At 40.8% G+C, this 17229-nt stretch overlaps 1 long non-coding RNA gene across 1 annotated transcript; it reads right to left on the minus strand.

Moving 5' to 3' along the window:
- Nucleotides 1–940: 940 nt before the first annotated feature.
- LOC127003529 (uncharacterized) lies at nucleotides 941–15591 on the minus strand. Its single transcript, XR_007757127.1, has 3 exons — nucleotides 15439–15591; nucleotides 3161–3284; nucleotides 941–2554 (listed from the first exon to the last, which is right to left on the minus strand). It is a non-coding gene; the product is annotated as an uncharacterized LOC127003529 (long non-coding RNA).
- Nucleotides 15592–17229: the final 1638 nt, after the last annotated feature.

Consider the following 17229-nt stretch of genomic DNA (forward strand, 5'->3'; position numbering starts at 1 on the left):
AAAGTGAACCAGAATTTACGGCAAGTCTTAAGCACTCACTGATGAATTTACAGGTGGGGGGGTGGAAGAGAGAGAGAGAGAGAGAGAGAGAGAGAGAGAGAGAGAGTGAGAGAGAGAGAGAGAGAGAGAGGATTTTTTGTGGAGAGAGAGGTTTTATTGAGTAGAGAGAGGATTTATTGAGAGAGGATTTATTGAGGAGAGGAGATTTATTGAGGAGAGAGAGGAGATTTATTGAGGAGAGAGGATTTATTGAGGAGAGAGAGAGAGAGAGAGAGAGAGAGAGAGAGAGAGAGAGAGAGAGAGAGAGAGAGAGAGAGAGAGAGAGGTTTTCTTGAGGAGAGAGAGAGGACTTATTGAGGAGAGGGGATTTATTGAGGAGAGAGAGAGAGCTGGGCATTATCACGATAAGTTATCGCGATACTTTATTGCTGATAACAAAATTGAGTTATCGGCCATCCGCTACTTATTTAAATATATATCGGTATCTTCGTTATTTTTGTAATCAAACTAGCGATAATCGCTACTTTTTCCGCTTCAGAAAAAAAAAAACGTTGTGTCCTCCTTACTGCGCATGCGTGGCCCGGGCGCCCGGTGTTGTATGAAAAAGCTTCGGGGTATGAAATATCTTCGGTGAAGAGATTTCATACTTAGATCATCAACATTAAAACACTTGGTTATTTTTTTCATGTTAGACTCAAAAATCAATATATCAAAGAGAAAAATCATTTAACTTGCCCAAAAAATAATTATTCACTGCCTCAAATTTGATATTCCATAGTTATTTGTGAGCATGCCATAGTATTGAAGGCACCCAGTTTTGTGTTATTTCGTGTCCCATGGTCTAAAGCTGGCGCTTTTGTTTACAGACACTGGTCTCTCGTGAACTACGCATGTTCAGACCAGTAAGCGTAGCCCTGTACAGTCTCACAAAGCTTTTTAACACATTAATTAAGAGTTGCTGGAAGGCTGAATCAGACATACAGTATCGCTGTTTCTAGAACGACGCTCTGTACATATAAATACAACTCGTACAGAGTGTCGTTCTAGAAACAGCGGGGATGGTGGTAGTGGTACTATATGTCTGAGTCAGCCTTCCAGCAACTCTTAATTACGGTTAAAAAGCTATGTGAGACTGTACAGGTCTACGCTTGCTGGTCTGAGCATGGGCAGTTCACGAGAGACCAGTGTTTGTAAACAAAAGCGCCAGCTTTTGACGGTGGGGACGCCAAATAACACCGGTTCAGGCGTTTCTAGTATTACCGTCCATATGTAGGCTACATGTCAACGTGTGGTTTTCAGGTTTTGTAAGTTTTCTAAAATACAAATAATGAAAATTTGAATTAATCTATGTTTTTTTTATTTGAAAAATCAATATATTATCGTTTTCACCTATTGGACTTATCGTTAGCTAGTATCGGAATTGTGGATTTATATCGGTATCGGTTATCAGTTATCACCTATATTTGTGTCTCCAGTTAACAAATATCGGTTATCATCGATAAGGTTTTCCATTATCAGTTATCGGTTATCAGGAATAAGGTTTTCTGTTATCGTGCCCAGCTATGAGAGAGAGAGAGAGAGAGAGAGAGAGAGAGAGAGAGAGAGAGAGAGAGAGAGAGAGAGAGAGAGAGAGAGATTTATTGAGGAGAGAGAGGGGATTTATTGAGGAGAGAGAGAAAGGATGTATTTAAAGATGTAGTGATGTCAGTGGTGTGTTGATTAGATAGATGCAAGAAATGTGTTTTTGAGGCACTGAACAAAACGTGGTTTACTCTTTCCATTAAAAAATTAAGGAAAGATTACAGGTCAAGCATTGAGGCATCTCTTTGTGAGTTACTGAAACAGTGCTGAGTGGGACATCTGGTGAATGATGCAGAAAAATGCAGGGTAGAGTTATCAGCATAGGAATGGATAGGGCACTGAATATATTACATCCTACTGTACTGACTAGACACATGATGTTACCAGACGGCAAAATCTCGGCCCCAATTATGCTAATCTAGGGAGGTTTTACCGTACATATAGAACATAGATTAAGTTAATTCATGTAAATTACTATGGAAAACGGTACACTGAGAAAAGGATCAGAAGTGGTGGGCATGCCTCCATGGTCGGTGACAGTGCGTGAATCCATGTTTTCATAACATAATGTTAAGTTCTACTCATTCAGAGCTTTATGAGTGGTCATCAGCAACCATAACTTGGCCACAGTTACAAAGCACTCACACTGGTGCACAAATAGGTCATAAAATTTTTTGAAGTCACTTGGTTTATGAATTCACAATAGTACTGTGAATGTTCATAAAGTACAACACTTATGGGCATCGGCTGCTGCCTCGGCCAACCTCTAGCTCTACTGAAAATTTTAATGAAACCACACCAGTGCCTATCCTTTTCCAGTGGATTGCAGTAAATATGTTGGTTATCTACCTCCAACATTAACTGCTAAATTTACAAATCACTGCTCTTAGGTAAATGAGCCTCCTGAAGTGGTGAGTGAGGTGGTGTACTGGTTGAACTTGACTTGAAGAAACAACTCTGCTGCCACCTTCTACTGTAGAAAGTCAATATTCATGACAATAACTTTTTATACCCTACCTCGGTCTCTGAGCTGTGATAGTATAAAACTAAACACAGTAGAAGCCAGATTTAACGTATCTCAATTTGGCAGAAACTCGATTTAGTGAACTCGATTGATAATGGAAAAGTTCAATTTAGCAGAAACTAGTTCGCTAAATCACACCTTTTCTGCTAACTGCATGAAAAACTCTCAATCTAACGGAAATAGTCGTTATATTGAGTGGAAATTGGTTTGCTAACTTGTGGAAAAACTCTCAATATAATGGAAAAGTTCGCTATATAGGGCATCTACACAGAATTTACGAACCCCCAATTTACAGAATGAATTACTTCGCTACATCGAGCTTCTACTGTACTCACATATTTTAACATACTCTACATCACAGCCTTTATTTGTCAACTTATTTGTGCTAGCTATTATATAAGCATTTTTTTTATAAGAACCAAATGAAAGAAATATGTACATTGAGGCCATCGTAGTTGACCTCAAAGGTATAAATCAAATTATCATACCCAAGTATGTCATGTTTCTAAAAGCAATGTAACTGAGTAAAGTATTACGAATACATCAAATATTTACCATGAAGCTGAAATTTTCTTGAATAGATGAAGAAGGAACTTCTTTCATTCTTGCTGAGACTTGGAGGAACTGCACCATCTCTCAGAAATCTCAGCACGTCATCTACAGTGTACTTCCTTGTCTTCTGCAAAATAATTTTTTGGTATAAACAACAGGCAACAATTTATAAGCAGTAGTGTCATTTAATTTGTGAATTCTTATTCTACAAGCTGTACTTGAAATTTTCACTTTCTCTTATTTAGCTTACAAGATTGCTTCTACTTTGCTCCTTGGGTATAGCACAGCAGTTTTTAACCAGTGTGTTGCAGCATACTGGTGTGCTGTGAAGCAGCTCAAGGTGTCCTGTGGAAATTTGATGAAGATAAATTCTCCCTCATACAAAGTGCACTTGGCAACTGTAACATCTATGAGTTTGGCAGTATGACATTGTCATGTGTCAAGGGTTAATATTAAGACAATGACTTTAATGAATTGTGCATTTATGTTATACCCTATTTATGATCTTTGTTTTATGTGTGATGTCACCATGGTTGTTTAATATCTATATGGATGGTGTTGTAAGAGAAGTGGATGTGAGTATTAGAGACCTCTTCTATTTACAAGGATCCGTTTCAGATCACTGATCTGGCTGGAGAACCCGTGTTCTATTTACCACTGAGATCCGGATTCTCATGATCTGGGTGATCCGGATCCTGATCTGCCTGATCCAGAGGCCGAGGTGGGTTGTAGTACATGACACCCGCGTCCAGCTCTCACGCGGTTACACTCAGCATCTCCTCCGACTTTATTTCAAGTATACAACCCAAGAGCGCCTCCCATAATGAGTGAGGTGCATATAATAAAATAAGATGATGTTGCAGAAATGGCTTTGTAGGATGTAAAGATGTAAAATAGAAGTACTATTACACAACGGAATTGTGGGAGATATACAGCTAGGCCACACCGACGTGAGCAAGTGCTCATTATCGTCGATTTCTGGGTACTGCCAGGACCTCACACACCACACACCCCATCCCCCTTGCTCAAGGGGGGTCAGTAACCACTCCTAGTCAACAGAAAGAATCAGGCCTGAGCAGGGCTCGAACCACCGCCTGTTTGGCCGTGCAGCCTTGCAGAGTGGAGCTCTAACCGATTGAGCTACCGGAGCGGTGTGTGTGTGTGTGTGTGTGTGTGTGTGTGTGTGTGTGTGTGTGTGTGTGTGTGTGTGCTTTGTTTTGATCTGTCGCTCTGCGTTCTATTTACCCAGAGCGAATCCAGATCAGATTCAGATCCAGTCCAGTTATCTAGAGCTGATCAGTGTTCTAAATAGAAGACGCCTTGGGTAGAGGTGTCAACCTGGAAGACGTTGAAGGCAAGGATTGGACTATAAACCAGATGTTGTTTGCTGATGACACGGCATTGGTGGCAGACTCGGAGGAGGGATTGGGTCGGCTTGTGGAGGAGTTTGACAGTGTGTAGGAGGAGGAAGCTGAAAGTAAATGTAGGAAAGAGTAAGGCGATGAGGTGTTCCAAGGAGGTAGGAGGCAGACAGCTTAACGTGGTGTTAAATGGAGAGTTACTAGAGGAGGAAGATAGTTTCAAGTATCTGGGGTCAGTAATCTTGGCTGGAGGTGATGGTGTAAAGGAAGTGAAATTAAGGGTAAATGAGATGGCAAAGGCACAAGGTGGCTTGAGAGCAATGTTTAGTTCTAAATCACTCAGTATGCAGGTAAAGAGGAGGTTGTATGAAGGAATAGCTATACCAACTGCACTATATGGAGCGGAAACATGGAGTATGGGTGCAGCGGAGAAGAAGAGATTGAATGTTGCGGAAATGAAGTGCTTAAGGGGTATGTGTGGCATAACGCGCATGGACAGGATCAGAAACGAGGAGGCGGGAAGGACAGGTGTGACTAGGGAATTGGCAGGTAGGGTAGGACAGTATTGCTTAAGATGGTTTGGCCACATAGAGAGAATGGAGAGAGGCCGAGTAGTAGAGAAAATGTGGAGGTCAGAAGTGGGAGAGAGGTTGACCGCACAAAAGATGGATGGATGGTGTGAAGAACGCATTGAATGAGAGAGGTATGAATGTGGAGCAATGTAGAGTACTTGTGCGTGATACAAATGAATGGAGGAAAGTGGTGTATGCATGATTTTGACGCAGCTCAGCAGCCTCTTGGCGAGTTGTCCCTCCTCCTGGACCGTCCAGGAGTGGGGTGAGTTGGGAACCGTTATGCAGCGGCTGGGGTAAACCAGCATTTGCTGTCGGGCCTGGTTGTGGATGGCGCTCTGATCTGTGTGGCACATGTCCCAGTGCACATGGAGGGGTCAGGGTTACAAGTTGGGTGGAGTCAGGTTGACTGGAAATGTTATGTTGACTATTGAATGTGGCTGGACAAGTTAATTTGGCTCCACTCCTACTCACCTGAAGGTCAAATGGGCTAAGAGAGTGGTGTGCATGTGTGTGTGATCGCCTTGTCTTGGGCTACCCCCGTAAGGGGAAGTGTGCCAGGTCTATAGACAGATAGATAAATAGAATAGATAATACATCTATCTTTATCCACGGGTTGCATGCGGTCTTGACTGCCGTATGGCAGTCCAGTACCATTCCTCCTGACTGGAAGAGGGGGTTGGTCGTCCCTGTCTGGAAAGGGAAAGGGGACCGCCAGGACTGTAACAACTACCGTGGTATTACACTGCTCAGTGTGCCAGGCAAGGTGCTTGCCCACCTATTGCTGATGCGAATTCGCAGCCAGCTGCTGAAGCTGCAGAGACCTGAACAGTCTGGGTTCACGCCTGGCAAGTCAACAACTGACCGTATCCTAGCGTTTCACGTACTGGTGGACAGCCGATATGAGTTTCGACAGGGGATGCTTGCAGCCTATGTCGATCTCAGTAAGGCGTTTGATTCAGTGCATCGTGAGGCACTCTGGGATCTTCTGCGACTCCGTGGGATTCCTGCGAGGACTATTGGTCTGCTGACTGGCCTGTATTCTGGGACAGAGAGTGCTGTGAAGTGTGGGGGGGGCTTGTCCAGCTTCTTTCCCGTGAATGCGGGAGTGAGGCAGGGCTGTGTCCTTGCTCCATCGCCTTTCAACACTTGTATGGAGTGGGTACTGGGCAGAGTTGTGGACCAGTCATTGCAGAGCATCCATTGGCAATACCAGGGTCACTGACCTTGTTTTTGCTGATGATGCAGTAATCCTGGCGGAGTCGCTGGAGGTCTTGGTGATGGCTCTTGAGGCACTGCACGAGGAGGTGAAGCCCCTGGGACTCCAGTGGGGCCGTATCCTCGTCAACTATTAATACTAAACTTGGTATTAACTTTCGACTTTACTATTAACTTCACTCTCAAAGTGTATCCTCACCAACTATTAGCCTAATACCTACTATTAACTCCGGTATTAACTTGGGCGTGCTGGCGAGGACTTCTAAACCTTTAATAGGAAAGTTAATAGTAAGTCCCAGACCCAGACCCATATCAACATGGCCGCCGGAGTTCCTCGCCCCGCCCACCTCCGCAATTTAGAGTTCGAAAGGACTCTTTGGAACTGTATAATGGTAGTGGACTTGTCAAGAGATACATATTAGAGCGTGCAGGAATGGAATAAGTGACTGATTTGGTGAGAAGAGCGCTACAAGATCCAGTTCAAAGGGAGCATTCCCTCACCCTGGGGTTGGAAGTGATTTTGACTTAAAGATACTTGGCTACAGGAAAATTGCTGCAGTGTTGAAGTGATGAGTTTGGGGTAAGCCAGAGTAGTGTAAGCAGGGTGATTGCGGAAACTCTGGGTGATAGGGTGGAGATCCGTGAAAAGCAAGCAGAATTTTACCAACTTGCCGGTGTTGTGGGAGTGATAGACTGCAACCATGTGAAAATAATGGCACCAGAGGAAAACGAAGCAGTTTATGTGAGCAGAAAAAAAAAAAAAAAACTTACATAGCTAAAACATACAATTAATGTTTGATGCCTTTGTTATTGATTAAAATGTGAAATATTTGAGTTAAGGAAAACGAAACATGGGAATAAAAACTTTTATTTGTAGCAGAAAGGTACACACATGCAAATGAAAAAGATGACATTAAAATTGCATTAAAATGTAATTTAAAATATGATTTATAATTATTGTTGCTTTAAAATCAGGTTATAAAAACAAATTACTCCTGCCAGTCATTCATATGGGGATAATGGTGGTATGAAAACTTGTTAGTGACGTCTGCGAGTGTGAGGGAGGAGGAACGAAAGGTCGAGGCAACTACATCACATACATCATGACTTATGTGTGAGGTAAAACAAGGTTACTTGGTTTCTGTTTACAAAGTTCCAAGTGGAAAAACAACATTATTGTGAATAGGCACACCTGACATTACCAAATGTGGGGTACAAACTTGGCGGTGGGACTGTTTTTTGGGCGCCATTAAAGGTAATGGCTAAAGAGTAGCTTAGCCGGATATTTTGTTTTTATTTATTAATGATCCACGAGACATCCTAGAGGTAAATCAAAGTATGTGCTTATCTTTGTATTCATTCATACACACACTGGTAATATTTCTGTGGAGTCTGATTCACTTATTAGAGTGAAATTCTATTGTGGTAAACAGTCACAAATTCGTGTCACTAGTAAAAATGAAACTAGTAATTTAAGTTTTGCCACCATGAAATATACACAAATAGATAAATATGAAAGCTCACGAAGTCACAATAAGTGACATCACCTGCTTTACGCAGTAAAAGTATGCTATTTTAGGTATCTGACACCTGCAATATAGCAGGCTGCTGCTGCCTCAGCCACAGATTATTTCCAGATTGTCATACTCAGCCGATTATATTTCCCGACTTCCTGCCCCAAAACTGTCTTTTGGGCTCCAAAAACGAAACTAATTTATAGTTATCGTTAAAAGAGTAAGATTCTGATGTTTCTTGGCAATAGTTAGGCGTCAAAAACCGTTAAATACTATGCTCTGAGTACGACAATCTGGCAATGGTAACTATACGTATTTTCATATTATTGTTCTGTTGTTTATTGAATGCTGTGTTAAAAAAAAAAAAGAATACTCATAATTTTAGCTAGTTTTTGGTTATAAGGATTCTTTACGAAACACAAGTATAACATTACCTTCTTTAACTTAGGAAACGTCCTGAATCCTGGATCGGCTATGGTATTGTTAGGTGCGCCTATTCAGTGTATACTTTTCTGGAGTATTGTGTTTACTGAGTGAATTGGTGACCAGTCTATTGCTATTTGTGTCTTGCTTGAAGATATTCATCATTGGATTCAAAGCTATGGTATTAATGTGCAATAGTCGTCATTACAAAATACGTAGTAATTAATTATATGTGTCAACCTATTTATTTTCGAGATCATGGTATGACCACTGAAAAACATAGCTTTTTTTTATCTTGGCTCCATTACAAATTCAGTATATAATTACACATATATTCAATAAAGTAGTGGAATCCAGTTTTCAACATCTTTTATTATTATGCCAATTAGCACTCAGCTTGCAAACATGCTTAGGTTTATGTTGTCAGCTTGGGTCGGACTTAGGTGAACACTTTACCAAGTGACCTAAGATTACTCAATGCTACCATATAGGTATACTACATCTTTGATTGTGAGTGCATCAGAGAGCACTGGAGAGCAGCATGAGTCTAATTAGGTGCTACTGAATATCCTGCCTGCATCACAGACTACATAAAATGCTAATATGATCGGTGCCTAAAGGTGCTATAAGCTAATGATGGTATATATATATATATATATATATATATATATATATATATATATATATATATATATATATATATATATATATATATATATATATATATATATATATATATATATATATATATATATATATATATATATATATAAACTGTCTGCCCTCATGTCCCTCCCACTTTTGAAGTCCAAATGACGCCCCTGATTGTAACAAAGTATCTTGTAACACCCATGACTGGGTGCTGGTGCAAATCTCCACATTAAACACCGAGAAATTAATCTAGAGAACTCAGAAAAATCCGAGTTAGAGAATGCTGGCTGTGGGGATTGAACCAGTGACCTTCGACATACAAAGCCATGTCTCTGTCAGTCGAGCCAATAAAGGTAAAGGTAAAGTTGGGGGCATACACTGTAGCAGCACGTGGCCTCGGTGCTCATCTCCTTAACATTGGCCCTTGAGCCTGTGGTGGGAGGGAGCCCATTACCCCGAGACACAGGGCCAGTGTGACATCTGGGTTACCACAGTTTCCCCAGGTTTCCCCAGGTACCCATTTATCGACCAGCCCGAGAAGGAGGATGATCAGCTGGGTGAGCTGCACGCTGACTGCCCAGGCCAGGATTCGAACCCAGGCCCGCGGAGTAGAAGCCAGGCACGCTGACCACTAGACCACGGAGGGGTATTGGAGCCCAATCTCAAGTGAACCCACTCACAATGGCACACAATTTTTTTTTCTGGTAAATTTTGTGCTTTGAATGAATTTGCAAACCATTTTTGTCAAAAAACAGCAGAGATTTTTTTTCACCCCTTCCATCCTAACCTCCTCAGAAAAAAAAAGTGACAAAATCATAGCCTTGAGGCAGTAATATTCAGCCCCAGCATTAAAAAATTATACTGCTGCTCTATGAAAGGCATCTCTTAACTCCGATGAAGTAGGTGGTGACTGTGGTGGAGCAGCTTCATTGTCATCCCTTGCAGTGGCAGGTGTCATTGGGCCAGCAGATGATGAAGCAGTTGCAGGTGTCATTGGGCCAGCAGATGTTGAAGCAGTGGCTGATGCCGGAGCAGCTGATGGTATCTTTTCCACAAGTAATGAAAAATGTGCTGGGATGGTCTCTAGCAATAAAGCGTCATATATTAGTCATGATTAATGCATGTAACTTAACCCCTTAACTGCGGATTTCCAACAAGAAAACATCACCAAACTACAGAAATGGAACAAAAAGTGGCTGCTACAATTCAGTGAAGAAAATGTAGTTCTGCACCTTGGGAGGGGATATCCAGCATACCAATACCACATGGGAAACACTCCACTATCCACCGCAGAGGCAGAGAAAGACCTGGGAGCCAAATCCATGCCAATCGTAGCGGACGGGTTAAATAGGTACGTAGTTGAAGAAAAAGGGTCTTAAAGGTGAAATATTACTTATTAACAGAAATATTCCACTATTTGTTATTAGTTGTAAAGTATATAACTGACTGATAAAGTGTGTATCTACAAAGAATATGAATTAAAGAGTGATTAATAAATTGTTTTAATGAGAATATAAAAGTTTTTGCCAAAAACATACAGGCCAGTCAATATTTTACTGCTGCTTGACTACTGCTTGACTGTTGCTGCTGTCCTATCCCTAGCACATCATCAGCTGTGTCAATGCTGAATGGCTCTGGTACCCCTTCAAATACATGAGACGAGCAGCCTATGATGTCATACACCAGTTTATCTACCACAGTTAATGTCATAGTTAGGCAGGCGTCTGCGTATCTGTGGTGCCACACGTGTGGGGCACTCAGGTGCTGGGGGAAATGTCATTGTTATGAAGGGGCAGGGGTAAACCAGTGTATGCTGTGAGGCCTTGGTGTGGAAGTTCCCTGTCTGAACTGTGCAGCTAATCCCCCATACAGTGAGGGCCTTTTTTACTCCCTCAGGGGCTGTGCAGCTGAGAGAGTGGTGTACATGAGTGTGAATGTGTGAGTGAGTGTCTTGGCTACCACCCTTCATTGGGGGAAGACAGCCAAGGTATTTAGATAGATTGATAGTCATTGACAGATGAACATTAAAAAAATTTCTATATCAAATATGCAGTTCACTGCTATGAACTTATTAACTTTAAGCTGAAATAAAGGCATTGTGGCCAGTATAGCTGCATTCTGTGAGCACATAAAAAACTTAATATAAGTTTTACATTTAAAGACATAACAGCTCAAAAAAATTACCAGTCTGCCACTGCTCATTCTTGCACTTGGCAATGCGAGGCTTTGATTCTTGTTGTACGTTGTACCAACGCCTCTCACAGTCATCCTGCATATGGGGTCCACTCCCAGGGAAGGCACTGTCAGGGTATAAATGTTAAGTAAGTTTCTTAATCGTTTCATTATGGCATGCTATTTATTTCCCATACCTTCTCCAATAACATTTAATACATGCTGTGATGGAAAGCTAAATCAGTACCGGTATTTTATTTACATGCATCATAAGACATTAACTTTTTAGTTGTTATGAACATGGCAATAAATACTACTTTTCATTACCTACTTTTCTAAAATGCTTTTCTCTAAGTAGGATGATATTACACAATACAGCTATACAAAAAAATTCAAAGCATTAATCTTAATTCCATTCTTTTGAGTACTTTTAACCTAACATTATATCACCAGAAACTGTTTGACCAATGTATCAAAATAATATTTTAATCTTACTTTACCATTCTCATCAAATCTACCTATTCCGATATAGTCTTAACATAAAATACTTGTAAAAGTGTTGAGAGTCTGGCATGCCCAACCCCATAAAAAAAATCTAAATAGAGAATAAATAAAATAACAGGTAAATATGACTTGACTCTCTTATACTAACCCCCTTTCCACCCTAACAAACTTGGGGACCTACCATGTTAGGTTAGGACGTGTTAGGTAGGACAGGTTTAGCAGGAGTTGGTTTAGTTATGTTAGATTGTTGAGGGAGTGGGGGTTGCAGAAGAAATGGTCATGATGATGCTATTCATGTGGAGCAGTAGGAAAAAGTATGTTCTGTTTGGAAACTCTGTGGTTGTGTTCCTATACAAAAATACCCATTTGACGAGGTTAGGTTAGTTTGCAAGTTACTTGAATCATGAATATGTGAATATGTAACAAAAAAAATAAAAGCGTTAACCTTAATTTCATTATCTTGAGTACATTCCAATCTAACATTATATCACCATAATCTGTTTGACCAATGCTATAAATATACTATTTTAATCTTACTTTACCATTCTCACGAAACCTACCTATTCCCATATAGTCTTGACATAAAGTACTTTTAAAAGTGTCCATAGTCTGGCATGCCTAGCATCCCCCCCCCCCCCCCAATAAAAAATAATAATAAACAAATAAAAATAAATAAAGAATAAAAAAGGGCAAATATGCCTTAACTATCTATACCAACCCCCTCTTCCCCCCCAACAAACTTGGCATGTTAAGTTAGGATGTGTTCGGTAGGATGGGGCAGGTTTGTCATGGTTAGGTTTAGTTATGTTAGGTTGTTGAGGGAGAGGGGGTTGTGGCAGAAATGGTCATAATGAAACTATTCAGATACAGAATGAAAAGGTATGTTCTGTTTGGAAGGTCAGTGGTTGTGTTATGCAAAAAATACCCAATTGATTAGGTTAGGTTAGTTTGTAAGCTAATTGAACCATGAATATGTGATTACCAACCTTGTTACAGCTTTTGCCACTTCAGTCCATGCTCTCTTCTTATCCTCAGGGGTGATACTCTTCCTATAACACCCTCTGATTATACATCTTTTTCCATGAATTTGATGTAAGAAGACGGTTTCATCTGGCGACCAATTAAACTTACTCCTTTTCTGCGCTGGTTCTCCGGCCCGTAGATGTGCTCATTGGGACAGATGACGTGGTTATGGTGCGGTAATTTCAGCATAGCAAGTTGTGACGCAGGAGGGGAGATATGGGTATTGATGAGTGACGAAGTAAAAGCGCCTTTGAGGCTGCTTCTATCTGTCACAAAACTCAATATTTTCTTGTGTTTGCCATTTATTATGTTTTTGTTGTACATTTATACATGTTTTCTTTATTTTTCTTTTGAAATATTTACTTAATTCATGTCGGATGTTTACGTTTTGCACAGAGGCGTCCTTAGCAACGAGCCCGCCATAAAGAAGAAGAAGATAATAGGAGCCAGGATTTATTAATACTTACACTCAAAGTTGATGAGGATAGCTATTACTCTTAATAAATTGAAACTATTAACTTTGATAGTAACTTTAAGGGTAAAAGTTAATAGCTCGTGAGGATACGGGCCCAGATATTGGAAGATTACTGTATATTCGGCAAAGAATATATGAATAAATATTGCATTCAAGAAACACGTACTTTAGATGGCTACGATTGTGATGAAAGGTTTCATATCAGCAGAATGTCTTACACTTGTTAATATTTTAAACAATGCTGTTGAGGCCAGCATCGAAGAGATGCCTCTATAACAATAGGATAAATATATAGCAGATCTGCAAGGTATATTTTGGAGACACTGATTATATTTTTGATCCCCCACAAATGGTGTTTTTTCTTTTAGAGATATTGTTTTCTTCTGGAAACCCCACAAAAAGAAGCATTTTTTATTCAAATGTGAATAAGAAAAATACTGTTCTTTTTAGCAAATTACCACAAGAAAAAAAAGAATCTCCACTGATATTACACCATAATTTGGTCAGAAAGAATAACTATACAGGCAGCTGCATTGGGCCCAACAAGGCTGTTGTTGTCTGTTCTTTCTTTGTATCATGTCTGACTTGTCAAATATAGTACAGTAAGGGCTGTGTTCCATTTCAATTTCCTCTTCTTTACAGGTATAAATTTTAGTGATAGATGCACTATCAAATGTAAGAAACATGGTACAGTACTTTGTTACCTGCACCTGGGAGTTCCAATACCATGAAACTTGATGCATGTACCTACCTATTGAAGAAAATTACATGAAACACATCCCTTAGTGTACTGTATTCAATAGGTGATATTTTCAGTCAGGTCAAAATACCTGTAGTATGTTTATAAATATGCTTGTATGCATACATTCTGATAGCTTTCACTACATAAGATAACTTAAACTATGGATTTTGTGCATGATCCTGGAATGAATGTGTGATTTACCAGATAATAATGTATTATTTCGCTTATCCAGTGACATCACAGGTAATGGAATGTATTTTCAATACATTTTCTGGTAAAGATTCGTATTAGGTCTGTGCCAGTATCTCATAATCTACTTTATGAAACATCAGTATCTCTTCATATATCTTTTCTACAAACCTTCAACAGTCATGGAAATGCTTTTAAAATCCAATTCAAGGACTTTTTTTTTACTCTTGAAAATAGGGGATAATGTTTACGAAAGCGCGTCGCCTCCTCTGGCGGTGGTCGCGGCAACGCCGCAGCCGTAAAATAGCTCGCAGAGGGTTTAGGGTCGGGGAGCATATTTAAACTACTCCAACCAAACTTTACGACCTACTAACGGGGGAGCTGCGCCCCCCTGGACCCCCCCACACACATGTATATGTGACTTATTTCAGCGAGGAGATATTTCTCGCAACACCGGCTGCAGCGTCGCCGCAACCGCCGCCAGAGGAGGCGACGCGCTTTCGTAAACATTATCCCCTATTTTCAAGAGTAAAAAAAAAAAGTCCTTGAATTGGATTTTCAAAGCGTTTCCATGACTGTTGAAGGTTTGTAGAAAAGATATATGAAGAGATACTGATGCTTCATAAGGTAGGTAGTGAGATACTGGCACAGACCTAAAACGAATCTTAACCCATTTTCTTTAATATCCACTTCTTTTGCCTTATCATACTTATAGATGGTTCTAGGTAGTTTCTTTTGTGTTCTGGGGCTCATATTGATGTCAAATAGTACCAGGTTGTGGTCACTAAAGCCTGGCAACACTTGGATTTTTTCAATAAGATCTTGGTTTGTTGTCATCAATAAGTCCAATATGTTTCCTGACTCTGGTCGTGTGATTTCTTTGGTTTGTTGTGACAGCCCATTTCCATTTAGGAGGTTGATGAACCTGTTGTGCTCAGACTGGGTCCTTGTGTTTGTTGTTGTGATAGATTCCCAATCTATGTCCGGAAAGTTGCAGTCGCCTACTGGCACTATGTTTGGTAGTTTTGGGTGCCTTGCTATTATTTGATCTAGGCTATTATGTAAGTGTTCCAAGGCAGCTCTTGACGTTGGGTGGCCTGTAGTAGCTTCCACCTAATGCTTGGCAGGTTGAAGTCACCCAATATCAACACTTCTTTGTTTGTACAAAAATCCTTCATGAAATTTAGGTATTACATTAAGGTTGTCATCAAAGAAATTGGAGGGAGGACGATAAACAACTAATATGTAGCAGTTAAGGGATACCAGGTGAACAGCATGGACAGTACGCACCTTACTTCTTACCTTCACTAGTAGGTAAGAAGTGAGGTGTGGACTCTGTACACACCTCACTTTTGGCCTACTGACTGGTATACAATGATAAATTAGGCCTTTTTCTACCGTAGATAGCCTAATTTGAAGACCATATTCGAAGTTTACCTTATTTAGAGGGAGATTTTTCTTGAGTGCGAGCAGTGCTGAGCACGTGACACCGTCCTCGCATCAGCAAGCTTGGGAACGTGAAGTTTGGACTTTTGGAATATTATGGCGGGGCCGCGGGAGGGAGGGAGGGAGTGCAATATGCCAGTTTTTCACTTCTATATGCCAAGTGTACCTCCCAAAACTATCCCCTGAACCCCATTCATAAAATTTACGTGTATTTTTCGTTATATTCGTTAATTACTGATGGTTCGTTGTAATAGTTATGGGTCAGAAAATGAAAGATAGAAAGTGGTAGGTATGAAGACTTGGCACCTCTGCAAGGGAGCATATGTGTAATTGTTTTTTTTTCCTGTGGTATAATCTATTTTGTGTTTTTTAAAGTTATTTCTGGGTGGATTTGCTTCGTGTGTCTTGTGGTTTCGTGTGCCCTATTTTTTTTTTTTTCGTTGGGGATATACCCACAGAGTAGCGTAGCGTTAGAAGGTTCAACTCCAATCTCTCGCCACGGTGAGAGGTGAAGCCACTGCTCCTGCCTGTAACTTTGTGGTTGGCCGCCATAGGGTGACGGATTGGCGACCTTTGCATGATTCTTTTTAATTTCATGGTGCTACCTACACATGTATTAATAGTTGTATAATCACACTCTGTCCTGCCTGGGGGTTGGGATGGCATGTTCCTCCCTTCTCCCTTGTTGTTTACCTGCAACAATAAACTATCAATCAATCAATCCACATGTTTACACTTAACCATATTAGCTAGCCACCATTATGATATTTTGGAAAACTGAGCCGATTATCGTGTTGATTAGACATTGCTGCATATCGTGATCACAAAGTTATTGCACTTAGCTATACCTACAATAAAATAATGAGAAAAAATTCTGGTAGTGTATATAAGTCCCGTGGTAGAGTCTGCGCCTTGCACTCTGGCAGGGTGCTGAAGCGTATGGGTTCGAGACCTATCCGGTGCCATGGGAGTGGAAAGGTGGGGCCTCCTCCTTGAAAGAATTGGGCATCTCTCTACCAAGCCGTCTGGGTGGTTGCGCGGCATGCTCCGCCTTCCTCCCTTGAGGTATATCCCCAACGAAATAAAAAAATAAAAATAAAAATGGTAGTGTATAAACATTTTTGTTCACCTTTTTTGCTTCAACTCCTTGTCATTCATGTACTTTTTATTGCATGAAATTTTCGGTTACAGTTTCAAATTCAGCACATTTTTCCAATTCAGATGGTATATCATGACATGTAGGCTACTAATGTAACAATAATCAAAGGCTAAACAATGGACAAGAAAATAACAAGTCTATCTGACAGAGGATCGCCGAGGCGCTTTTAACATGATAATAGCAGTAGCAGACATAGCTATGTGATGTTAAATTTCTCTGTCTCGTCATCCGTCACCCTAAGATGGCCGCCAGTTGCTTCAAAATCCAGGCTCTGAGAACCCTCTATGTATAATAACTCTGTGGGATATACCCCAAGGGAGGAAGGCGCGCGGTGAATGCCGCGCAACCACCCAGACGGCTGGTAGAGAGATGCCCAATTCTTTCAAGGAGGAGGCCTAACAACGGGGCTGAGGGTGTCGGAAAGAGCCCATCTTTCCACTCCCATGGCACCTGGCAGGTCTCGAACCTGTACGCTACAGCACCCCACCGTAGCGCAAGGCGCAGACTACCACGGGACCACGCGTGGAACCCCCCATTCTTTTTTTTTCGTTGGATATATACCCCAAGAGAGGATGGTGGTGCATGCCGCGCATCTACCCAGACGGCGGGTAGAGAAATGCCCA

This window comes from Eriocheir sinensis, chromosome 3 (assembly GCF_024679095.1).
Source record: "Eriocheir sinensis breed Jianghai 21 chromosome 3, ASM2467909v1, whole genome shotgun sequence".
Taxonomy (NCBI): Eukaryota; Metazoa; Arthropoda; class Malacostraca; order Decapoda; family Varunidae; genus Eriocheir; species Eriocheir sinensis.